The following is a 12,874-nucleotide window of genomic DNA, read 5'->3' on the forward strand; positions in this document are numbered from 1 at the left end:
CAAAACCTGACGGCTCTTGGGTTTGTCTTCAACTACTGTTGTGGGAAAACTTATGGGCCATGTTCCAAAAGGCTTTTAGAGAGGAGAGAGACGAAGAGCGTGGGCTGTGGGGCATGACGGCGGCATCGCTGTTATAAGTAGGCACAGGCCCCCTGGGTCAAATGCTGGCTCCATCTCTTTCGGGCTGGCTAACCTTGGGCAGGTTGCTTTCAATCTCTGAGCCTCTGTTTCCTCATCTGTATGCGGTAAATAATAACATTTGCTTTACTGGGATTAAAACATATACAGATATAAAAACCTTAGCCCAGCACTTGTCATAGAATAAGCCTTTAATCAATGCTAGCAATTTCATCATCATCATTATTATTACCTAATAACTATGAGACCTTGGGCAAGTCTCTTACCCTCATGGGGCCCTTTTCTCCATCTCTTGAGGTCGTTGTGAGAATTAAGTGAAAAAAAGATCCATGAAGTGTTTGGCACAGAATGGTCACTTCGGGGGGGGGGGCGGTGAGAGCTAGATTAGTAATATTGTTATTCTCATTAGCCAGGTGTCAGCAAGTCAGCTTCGCTTACCTTAGGACAGTGGGTACTTGCTGGCTAGGACCCCCTGGGGAGCAAAGCACCCTAAAAAAAAAGCAAGAGAAAACCAAGTTGGTGCAGGGCTTCAGAGAATAGGTTTTCAAGTCAGGTGGGTCTGGCTCACAGCTAATGACCTGACCTCCTTTAAACTTGGTTTCCTTCTCTGAAAAAATGGAGATAGTCACAGTTTGATAGCATTTACGCAGAGTCGTGCTGAGGATTCTGCAGACTGGTAACTGCAGGGTGCCCAGGAGAGACTCCTTGTCACTGTCAGTCTTCAGAGAACAGAGCTGTGGTTATTGAGCGTGTGGGATTTCCTGCAGGATTCTCGGGGAAGGGTAAGAGGGAGGAAGAGAAGGACAGGGAGTGGTGGGGGTGGGAGAATCAGAGAGGGAGGAGAGAGAAGTCTGGTTAACAGCACCTAAAGGAGATGCTAACTTGCAAGAGACAAACCCTGAGTGTGCACTGAGATGGCTTTCTACTCTCTTGATGCCCCGCGCGTGGGTCTCCCACAGCGCCAAGCCCTGTACTTAGAAAGTCATCAACAGATAGTTACGGAATTAGAAGTTACCACAGTGAGAGTTTATGTGTTTGCTCATTGCTGCAAGATTCCAGAACTCGAGACCTCGGAGGTGCAGTGCCCTTCTGGAAGTCTGTGTCTGGGGAACCCTGGCAGGCCCGCCGTCCTTCCCCGTCTGTTCCTGTGAACCAAGAAGATCTCATAAAGCCCCAAGGGTTGGGGTTTGAGTCTTCCCCAAAGAGGGTGGCATGAAGCCTGGAGTGGATCTTTTGCGAGAGCAACAGTCAGCCTCATCCAAAGTTCATAAAACAACGTGTCCCCGTGGCCAATGGTTATGACCCGAAAGCAGCAAGAGAGGCGCGCATGTTCCTCCGGGCGCCGGCCAGCTGCAAGGAGACCTGTGCACCAGGACGGAGCGCGTCCTGCACCGTCATCTGCTCGCTGGCCAAACTCAGAGCGAGGGAAGGGCTGTTGCTTTCCCTCCCAGAACAGGAATTCTCAGAAAATCGATTCTCCCTCATTGACAATGCATACTAAGTGATTGAAAGGCCATTAAACCCATTAATGGGGTGCTCTTTAAATAAAATAAGTCCCTAAAAGGCATCTTAGACTTGGCAAAGTCAGTAGACCTGACAGTGTGCTGGGCCTGCCCAGGGACCGTAAATATAACAGAACAAATATTGGGGCGGGGGGGCGGTGAGCAAACAGAATGAGGGAATCAGGAACAATGAACAACTCGGTGCACAAAGGACAAATGTTGCCAGACAAGCTTAATGGCTTTTATTTTATTTTTGACAGGATTTACAAAACGGGTAGATGAAGGGAAGTTTGCATCTTGATTTCAGTTAAACATTTGGCACCACATCCCACCAAATTTCACGTGCAAAATTAATTCAGATTGTCTTGGATGGAAGCGTGGTCACATGGGTTGAAAATTGGCTGGCGCTTGGTGAACAGCAGGGAGAGGAAGGTGGCCCCGCGTGGCTGGCCTGGTGGGAAGGCCCCATTTTAATTTCTGTCAGAAACGGGGGCTCCTCCTCCTTCAGCTTCTCCCTCCGTGATAATAACAATAACAACAACAACTAACACTGATTGATCACATACACTGTTCCAGACTCCAGACACTCTATCTTACTGAGACCTTTGGTTCTTTTTGCCCCTTCAGTTTCTCCCTTTACTCTCCATCTTCCTTCCCAAGCGGCTAGTCAGCTGTGTTGATCGCCTCAGGAGACAAATGTGATTCGAACGCAGAGGACAAATGGCAAAGAGAAAATGTTTGGGAGAAGCAAGAAGAGAGCGGGGCTTCCACGCTCTGACTAGAAACCAATTCCCCAGAGAGACGCTGGTGAGCAGAGAGGAAGCTGGAGCTGAGGGCATGCGTGGGGCCCTGCCTCCCGTTTCTTATGTAGAGCTGGTGCCCGTGTCTCCCACCACCCACCGCCCCTGAGAGGGAGTCTCCCGGGGACAGTCCCAGAGGCTGCCACCACCAGCGAGGCTCAGAGGCAGAGAGTGGCCAGGTCCAGATGACCAGTTGGCCAAGAACATCGACCTCTCAGCAGTGGCCTTGGAAGACTGAGGATAGTGAGTCAGCTGCTGGCTGTCTCCCCTGACCTGGGGAGGTGAGGCCTCAGTTAGAAAGTGAGTTGAGTTATAGAGAAATTTTTTCTGGCATACTTAAGATTGTGGAGGCATTGGCTGAGTTATTCCTCACAGGACAGCTCACAAAACAGGCCCGGAGAGGATAAGCGCTGGAGCCAGATAGGAGCTCGGGCAGGAGCCCCCTCTACTGACATTTTGCCCTCACTGAACAGTGGTTCTAGTCCAAGTTGCTGTTTCATGTAAGGCAAAGACCACTTCAAGCCTTTGGTGAGTGGGAACAGATTTGGGGGAATAAATAGCCCAGCAGGAGAAAGCAGCATTATCCACAAAGCTCTGTTTTGTTTTATGGTGCTGCCATAAAAAGCTAGCTGACTGACTGACTGACTGACTTCCTTCTTCCCTCCCTCCCTCCCCTCCTCCTTCCTCCCTTCTCTCCTTCCTTCCTTTCTTTTTTTCTTTTTTTCTTTCTTTCTTTCTTTCTTTCTTTCTTTCTTTCTTTCTTTCTTTCTTTCTTTCTTTTTCTTTCTTTTTCTTTCTTTCTTTTTCTTTCTTTCTTTCTTTCTTTCTTTCTTTTTCTTTCTTTCTTTCTTCCTTTCTTTTTCTTTCTTTCTTTCTTTCTTTCTTTCTTTCTTTTTCTTTCTTTTTCTTTCTTTCTTTTTCTTTCTTTCTTTCTTTCTTTCTTTCTTTTTCTTTCTTTCTTTCTTCCTTTCTTTTTCTTTCTTTCTTTCTTTCTTTCTTTCTTTCTTTCTTTCTTTCTTTCTGTCTGTCTGTCTGTGAATATGTATATTGGGAGCCTGTTGTGTGCCAGCCACAAGCTTGAGTCGGGCCCTTGTCTGCTCTCTGAGGGTAGCTGCTTGGTGAGGGCACACACACAAATGGGCAATTTAATTCAGGGCTGTTTTTATTTTTAAATGCCCTGAGCATATTCTCCTTCTTGATCCTTCTTCAATAGCATTGAACTTAATTTTTTCAACTTACTGGATTCAAAGTTTAATATTTGAATTTTTAAAGCCAATGAGCTAGATCAACATATATTTGCTCAATTGAGTTTTGACAAAGGTATTGAAGCAGCTCAATTGGAAAAGGGTAGTTTTTTCAACAAATGATGCTGAAACAACTGGATATTTATATGGGAAAAAAAGTGAATCTTGACCTTTATCCCACATAATACACGAAAGATAATTGAAAGGGCTAATAGACCTAAATAAAAAGCTGGAATTATAGAACGTAGAAGAAAAGAAAGGATAACATCTTCATGATTTTGTCTTAGTTAAGTTTTCTTAGGACACAAAAAGCAATAATCATTAAAAAAGCGATACATTTGGAGTGCTGACAGATGGTAGCTACACTTACTGTGTCAGAACTGCATAATGTAGAGAACAGTCAAATCGCTGTGTTGTACATACGAAACTAAAGTAACATTGTAAAAAAAGATAAATTTGATTTGATTAAAATTAAAAATTTTTATTCTTTGAAAGACACCGTGACAGGTTGAATAAGCAAGCCAGATAAATGTTCACAAAACATATATCTCACCACAAAAACAAAAACCTGTATCCAGAATATAACAAGACAGTCTTACAATTCAGTAATTAAAAAACTCAACTCAGTTTTTAAAAATGGGCAAAAAATATGAGCAGAAATTTCACAAAAGACAATGTGTAAGTGGCCAAAAAGCACATGAAAAGCTGCTCAACATTTCATCTCATCAGGGAAATAAAGATGAAGACCACAACAAAATATCACAACATGCCCATAAAAACAGTGAAACTTTAAAAACATTGACAATACCAAGTGTTGGCGAGTGTGTGGAGCAACTGGAACTCTCGCACACTGTTATGGGCATGTGAAGTGGTCCAACTGCTTTGGAAAACAGCTTGGCAATTTCTTATAAAGTTAATTATACCATTATCATTTACTCAGTGATTTCAATCTTAGGTAATTAATTGAGAGAAATTGAAACATATATCTCAGCAAAAATTTGTGCATGAATATTCCTAGTAGCTTTATTTCTTTTTTTTTCCTTAAGATATTATTTATTTGAGAGAGAGAGAGAACATGCTGAAACCCCGATGCGGGGCTCGATCCCAGGACCCCAGGATCATGACCTGAGCTGAAGTCAGACACTTAACCCACTGAGGAACCCAGGCACCCCATAGTGGATTTATTTCTAAAACCAGAAACAACCCAAATGGCCATCGACTGTTGAGTAGATAAGCAAATTGCAGTATAGCTTTGCAATGGGATACTACTCGGAAATAAGGAGAAAAGAACTACTTGAAACAACATGGATGAATCTCGCATACAGTGTGCTGAGAGAAAGGAGCCACATACCAAAGACTACATAATGTATGATTTCATTTCTACTCAATCCTTGAGAAAGTAAAACCAATCTGTAGTGACGAGCGAATCTTGGGGGTAGGGTGGGGAGACTGCAAAGTGTACAAGAAAATTTGTTGGGGTGTTGGAGATAGTCTATTTCTTACTTGGGGTGATTGTTACATTAGGGGTGTGTACATTTGTTAAAACTCATTGAACTGTATAAAGAGGGGACTTTCTATTATATGTAATTGTACCTCAATAAAATGGATTTAAAATGAAAAATCAAACAAATAAAATTACTCACAAGCATTTGAATAAATAAGAGCATTTATTTTTATTAAGGGTTCAAAATCTACAAACCAATTTCTTAACCAAATTTTCTTATACATTGGAAGAGAGAAATATTACATAGGAGAAAAACTCCACATCTTGACCATGTTCTCACTGCAATCTCAGGCTCTGGAAAACAGTGATGCATTCATCACATAAGTAAGAAAGAATAGGAGAGTAAGACCTCCCTTCTAATCATTCCAGGGATCATTTGGTTCCTACTTAATTGAGTTTTTCCCTGCCCAGATGCCCAGGAGAAGTAGGAAACTGGGTATTTATCTACACAGCACAACAAATTCACAAATACTAAATTCGATTCCTCTCGTCTCCCTCTATAATTTCCACAGTTGTGTAGAATGTAGAACAGATTGGCCTCCATTAGAGCCAGGAGAAGGGAAAGGGAATTGCCACACTGGCTTAAGAGAACTATCTGCTAAAAATACAACTTTCTTTTATTGTCTGGCAAAGCAGCAAGGAGTTCCGAAGTAAACATACTATATGTTTTGCTTTGAGCATTATATTTCATTGACAAATAGTATAAGTTTTATAACACAGGCTGCTGACATCTGTTATAAGCAAGGTTTTGGAAGAGCTTTTGGGCACATCCCCCCTCACCAAAAGCTAGATTAAAATGCTTTCGTGTGGTGGGCTGGATGCCCGCTGTGTGCCGCAAGTGCTTCGTGGAGGAAGAGTCCTGAAGGTTCAGAGAGAGAAGGAGTTCACCGTGAAAGTAAGCTACATCACCCTTATGGAATTTGGTATGTTGGCAGGAGTGAATTTTCTGTTTCTGTTTTCCAAGTGAATGGCCTCATGCATGACTCATGTTTTAGAGAACGGGCAAACACCAAACTGTGTGTCTTCTTGGTATCTTAGGTCGTGAAACCATTCTTCCCTTGTTAAGCTCCTCAAAGGAGACCTCCTTCTCCTAGGCTCCTTTCTGGAGCCTGGTTCTGGTTGAGGGCCCCCATGATCGGTATTTGCCTTCACCCCTGCCTGTTTGGGGTAGCAGATAGGCCAATAGGATAAAAACCCTGCCCTATGTGACTGTTTATGAATATGCTGTGTGGGGGAGTGCGGTGGGGGCCAGTGCCTTTGCAGATCTGCTCCTTACCTGATATCCCCATGAAGACGGGGGAACTATTTGTCTCTGATGAAACAATGAGTAAGAGAAACCTAAAAGATGTCCAAGGTCACCTCCTATGCACCGTCTGGGCAGGCAGATTTTGTCCCTGGGATTACATCTGCTTTTGTTTTTCTTTGTACTATCTTCAAAATATAGACAGTTTCCAAAGATCTATCCTAGGTCCTTGTCTCTGCTCTTGACCCTCAGCAATACCACTCACCCCACGGCTTCCTCTTTCATCTGCATCCATCCAGTGCCTGACATTGAGTCTATGAAGGTGAATCTAACTCACGTGGGGCTCTCTGGATGCTCACAATCATACAGGAAGCCAAACATGGCCCCCTTATTAGGTAACTGGTCTATGACAGAGCTGTGCTCAGATATAGACTGCAGGGATGGCGTGACAGAAGGTGTGATCCAGGGGGTCAGGGGAGTGTTTGTAGAGAGAAATAGGGAGTTGGCTGGGGAGAAGGGGTCAGAGAGGGGAAGGGCATTCCAGGTAGAAGAATAATTATGAACACAAAGGCATCAAATTGCCTTGGGGGAATTACAAGTATATTGGTTTGAACTAAAATATTCACAGCAAATTCCCATAGCGCTCTTACTATGTGCAAAACACTGCCCAAGCTTTTTTTCTTACTCCTACCTATCCTTCAAAGCCCAGCCCAAATGGTGCTTCCCCTACAAACCCTTTCCTGATCTCTCTTCAAGGAAACAATCTTACTTTCCTTTGGACTTACATAGCTTTGACTTGTGACATTTATTTCTTTATCTTGTAGATTAGTCAATAAAGTATCTCTGATACACTGTATTTGGCTATATGCCCTGAGAGCCTGGAAACAGGCAGATAGATGCATGTTTCCTCTCTCCCTCAGAGCGCCCAGCACAATACCCTGCACATGGTTGCTACTAAAAAAATTTGCTCATCACTGAATAAATGAGTGGATGAGTGAACGGTCTCTTCAGGCAGTATCGTGGTAACTCATTATCACTTTTTCCTTCCTGAAACCACTAGCTGTGACTTAAGATTCAAATCCCTGCCATCTTGGTGACACAGACCTCATGTCCATTTCCAGGTCTCTTTTTCTCCCAGGAAAGCTTTAGCATATCTAAAATCAACTGTTTTCCTCTCACATTCTGAATAATCTTAGGGTTTTTTCCATTCCATATATCATGAAAAGCACTTGGCTTAATGTCTCACATAGTAAGTTTTGGTTGTTTTTACTTATATTGTCTCCTATCCCTCACAGAAACTATTCCCTTCAGCTCCCTCAGATAAATCAAAGCCCAGACTTTCATTTCATGGACATCAGTAGTAATTGAGCACACATTATGTGCCAAGCAATGCCAATAGTTTGGTGGGGAAGACGGATGTGCAGAGAGGACTCCGTGTGTTTAGTGCCCAGGGCACAAGGAGCAGGGGAGGGAGGTGTGTGCTGGAGGAATTGATGCCTGAGTTCAGTTGTGAAGAAGATGGAGCCAGGTGCATGGCACAGGGTGGCAGAAGGCAGAAGGGTAGTGGTGGAAGGGGAGGTAACATTCCAGACAGAGTGGAGAGAATATAGAACTGGTTTTGTTTATGAAACCCCATCTCTCTCTCTCTCTCTCTCTCTCTCAGTGCTCCTGCTAAATTACCTTAGGTGTTTTTCTTAATGGACATCTGGTCTCCCCAGCTCTATTGTAAGTGTCTTAAGAACAAAGATGCTGCCACTTCGTTGGGATAGCGAGAAATTGCTAGAAGTAGCAGGCACTATTAAGAAGAGCAGATGCTGGGTAGGTGTTGGAGGGATGAGTGCAAGGTCTGCAGAGGTGGGCTCCTTTAAATGAAATGGAAGGTTTTGTCCCCGTGTGTAAAGATAGCTCCACTCGTGCCTTGAAATGAAGAGTGAACAGACGATCGATAGCTTCTAGCTTCTGGCCTGGGTGTGGTAACATCCAGGCCATTAATATGCTGTTGGGCCCTTTTCCACGGGCATTTGTTTCCCGAAGCTGTGCTACAGCATTTCTGAGGTCCTTGGCTTCCTCTCCTACCGTTTGCACACCCTTGGGGAGGAAGGGCTCTCTCTCTCTCTCTGTTTATGAACAAGGTAATGTGTGTCAAATTGCCTTGGCTTAACCAGGCAATCGTGTACCTTTATAAGGTACGAGGAAATGTTTCTCTGCGGTCAGATTGGCCCATAATGCACATCTGTTCTCTTGACCAAACTCCAGCAATCTGCCCTCGCTTAGCTGCTAACTCCACAACCTGCTCCTGGCTGGCGGCCCAGGCCCAGCAGGATAGTCTCCGTGTGGCCAGCCAGCTGGGGTTCTGGCGGTCCAGAGGCACTGGAGGGTGGCAGTCAGAAGACTCCAAATTCATGGGTCCTCATAGCTTCAGGGCATCCCCAGAAAATCTCCAAAGGGCTCCGGAGGGATCCCAAGGGACAAGGAGAGACGCAAAGAGGATTTGCCTATGGAGAAGCAGTGAACACTGCCGCGGGGAAGATCAGAGTGGAAACTGAAACCAGTATCTGCTTATTTTTTCCTTTTAGAAGATGACCTATGAGGGGGTTGGATTCAATGAAAAGCCAGACACATTTTTGTCCTTCCTTGAACTCTGGCTTTCCCCAAAGTCCATGCATGGGCTCTGCACGTAAGTAAATCCCTGTGAACGGTGTGCAGCCACTACCGGGAACAGTGTGCAAATAAGCCCAGTTGCCTTCATGGAAGATTTCATTTCCAGAGACCTCCATACCCAGCACCTCATGACTTCTCACCATCCCACGACCTCCACCCTTTCCCAGCTGCTGCCACCACTCTCCTGGATGACCGTAGCCTGTCGCCTTGCTTCTGCTCTTGCCCCACCGTGGACTATTCTCAACACAGGGGCCGGGATTTGCCTCTTAAAATAGGGCGGACCCTGTCACGTCTGTTTGAAACTTTCCAGTGGCTTCCCCCTGACACAGAATCGAAGTCAAGATCCTCATATTGGCCATCAGGGCCCTCCTTTTATTCCTTCCTGACCTCAGTTCCTTCCCTACCCCTCGCTCACTCTGATCCAGCCACATTGGGAGCTTCTTCTGTTCCTTTTGTTGGGCACTCCTCCCCCAGATGTCTTTGCTTCTTTGCTCAACCGGCCCCTTAGGTCACTCCCTTGCCGTCTTCTGGTCTTTGCTCAAACGTTGCCTCTTCTGCGGAGACTTCTCGTCACTCCTGTGTGAGATCGCTCTCATGGCTACCCAGCACTTCTGTTCCAATTCCCTGTTCTGCTTTTCCCACAGTGCTTATCATCCCCTGACATAATATAGATGCTGCTTTTGATTTTCTATTTATCTCCAACTTCAGTTTTGTCTGCTGATGTTCACTGCTGGATCCCCGTGCCTAGAACGATGCTGGGCACATAACTGGTGCTCGGTAAAAATTGGTGGAATGAATGGATGACTGAAGAAAAATGGAATCAGTGTGAGCTGGGGATGTAAGATAAAAATCTCAAAATCTGAAAAGATAGAAACAGTGAAGTCTTCTGAGAACAAAAGAGTATCCTGGACTTAATCTTAAGCTGTGAACAATAATTAGTGCAGGACAGGGTTGGTCAGCGAGGATAACAGCACTGCAGTCAACATTCTGGTTGCGGATGTTATACACTGCTTCTTGCTCAGGTAAGAAAGAGAAAGCCCTGGGAGATGCAGGCATTCGTTATGAAAAAGTAGAAAGGAAGAGTCAAGCATGAACATTCATCTATTTTTCATTTAATTTTTTTTAAAGACTTATTTATTATTTGAGAGAGAGTGCACACGCACATGTAGGGGGCAGTGAGGGGCAGAGGCAGAGAGAGAATCTCAAGCAGACTCTCCACTGAGCACGGAGCCTAATGCAAAGCTTGACCCCATGACCCTGAGATCATGACTGGAGCCAAAATCAAGAGTCGGATGCTTAACCAACGGAGCCACCCAGGCGCCCCTCTTTTTCATTTAATAAATACTTAATGATTATCTGCTGCATGCATGTCACTCTGAGGAAGCTATGGAAGACCCCACACAAATCAGACACCTCCCTCTGGCCACACACATATGCTCACTTTCAGGGGGATAAGGCGCACGCACATTTGTCAAAAACCCAGGGCAAGATGTGACAGGTGCAGAAGTTGCTGTGGTTGGGGTCTGGAAGAACCTTTGGAGGAGATGGCACTGGACCTGGGCCCAGGGAGCTCTGTGTGAGCAGACCAGAGTATGGGAGGGGGCATTCTGAGCTGAGGGAATGGAACAGTAAAGTAAAGGGACCACATCCAAGGAGAGGGACTTAGTCACATGTAACCGCACTCACATAGCAATCTGGCTCCATGTCTCAGAGAGAAGTCATCTTCAAAGCTACCACAGAGGAGGAGCAACACAGAATAAATCCAGCACCCTCCTCTCTCATGCTCTCATTCCATGGCTTCAAAGTGTGACCTCTGGCTGAGCAACATCAGCGTGACTTTAGATGTTACTTAGAGGTTAGAAATGCAAATTTTCAGGCCCTGCCCCAGACCCCCTGATTCAGAAACTCCGGGGTGGGGCCCAGCAGTCTGTGTTTTAACGAGCACTTCAGGTGATTTAGAGAACTGGTACCGTGGTACATTCCCCATTATATTCCCCAATCAGCAGCCATAACTTAGGAGTCATGGGGGCCCCAACAAGGAAGTCTGATCCTCGGTAGGAAATGCCAAGACCAGGCTGCAGGATCCCATCCCCACCAGGGCCTGCGTCTAGGTGTGCGGCAGTCTGATGGATGGTACGATGGCCCAGATCATTCCTTCAGAGAAGCAGACTTAGAACTTCCTGGGCTTTGGGCACAAATCCCAGTGTCTCCCTTATCCCAGGCTGTTGGCAGTTTCTCTTTCTGTAGCACAGAATTAGAGTTCCACTCTCAGTGCCTTGAGTTAAGCATCACCTTCTTCAGGGACCTTGTTCACGGTGTCAGTGTCTCTGGGAGGACAGCAGTCATTTGTGTCGGGAGGTCTTGTCCTCCTCACCATTACTGAGAGCATCCCCTCATCAGCGCACAAAACACTGATGGAGGATCTGAGCCGTGTCGGGGGAGACTGAGCTCTGAGAGACCGTCACTGACCCTTCCTTCAGGGAAGAAGGCAGACCTAAGTGGGAGGAGGAGATCGTGTGTGTTTGGAGGGACCACAGAAGAAGAGGGGCATGAGAGGGAGTCAGGATCTCATGGTGATGACGAACGTGGGCTTTGAGGCAGGCAGAATTTGTTTGAATACTAACTTGGCCAGTTACTAGCTTTTTGATCTTGGGCAAGTGATCTATTTCTTGGTGCTCAGTTTCCTCATTTGTAAAGCAGGGATAATCCCAACTCCCACAGGTGTTTGTCACAAAGAAAGGGGGCTAAAGATTGTCAAATCTCTGTCACAGTGACTAGCAGAGATGACGTGCCCGATGACCGGCAGCTACAATGAGCAATGTGGCACGTGTCCTTGTTTCTGAGTTTGCTGAGGTGTTACTCCCCTCCCAAGTTTCTGCCCTTGGACCTGCTCGCTGACAGTAGGGTCAAGATGATGCTGCCTCGTTACACTCTTCTATGGGGACAGTGATTTCTGGGAGCATTCGATGAGCACTTGCTGGCCACAGCGTGGCATTAAAGGAGCTAGGAGGGAATTGTAAAAAATGGGCAAGACCCAGTCAGTCTCAGGCTGTTCACAGCCTGGAAGTCCAAGTTCTTTTTTGGATGGTGGGATTTTCAGAGAAGTCATTTCATTCCATCCTTCACAAATCCTAATGCCTTTCCACTCTAAAGACAAAAGAAGACACATGTGGGATGTACAACGCACGTCTTCCTGACTGTCAAAAATTAAGCAGTCTGAAAACATAAGTGTTGGGGAGGCTGAGGACGAAGGGGGCCTCTCGCACACAGCCAGTGGGAATATAAATTGACACTATCACTTTGGAAAACAATTTGGAACTGTCTAGTAAATTTGAACATCCATATATACCTGACAACCCAGCAATTTCACTCCCGTTATACACCTGGAGAATCTCTGCACATATGAACTTGAGGACACATGAGGAGTGAAAACAAAAAAACAAAACAAAATTGGAAACAGCCCAAACCTCCATCCACAGAAGGCTGGATAGATAACTTTACATGTAGTAGAACAGTCCGTGGGAATGAGGCTATCCTCATCAACTGTGGCTATCCGCGTCACCCTGGCTCAGTCTTGGGTAACATAATATTGAGTGAAAAAAGCAAGTATTGGGAGGCTACTTAAAGTGGGACAATAATGTTGAAAAGCTTCAAAAGCAAAACCAAACAATATATTATTTAGGATTATATACATAATATATATGATAAAATTATTTTTTAAAAATCAAACGATAAGCACAATTTGGGACAGGAAGGGAGGGAACGCAGAGCACAGGTGTCTG

The sequence above is a fragment of the Eumetopias jubatus genome, unplaced genomic scaffold (genome assembly GCF_037043125.1).
Source record: "Eumetopias jubatus isolate StellerSeaLion01/CBP00866 unplaced genomic scaffold, mEumJub1_p1.0 scaffold_14, whole genome shotgun sequence".
Lineage (NCBI taxonomy): Eukaryota > Metazoa > Chordata > Mammalia > Carnivora > Otariidae > Eumetopias > Eumetopias jubatus.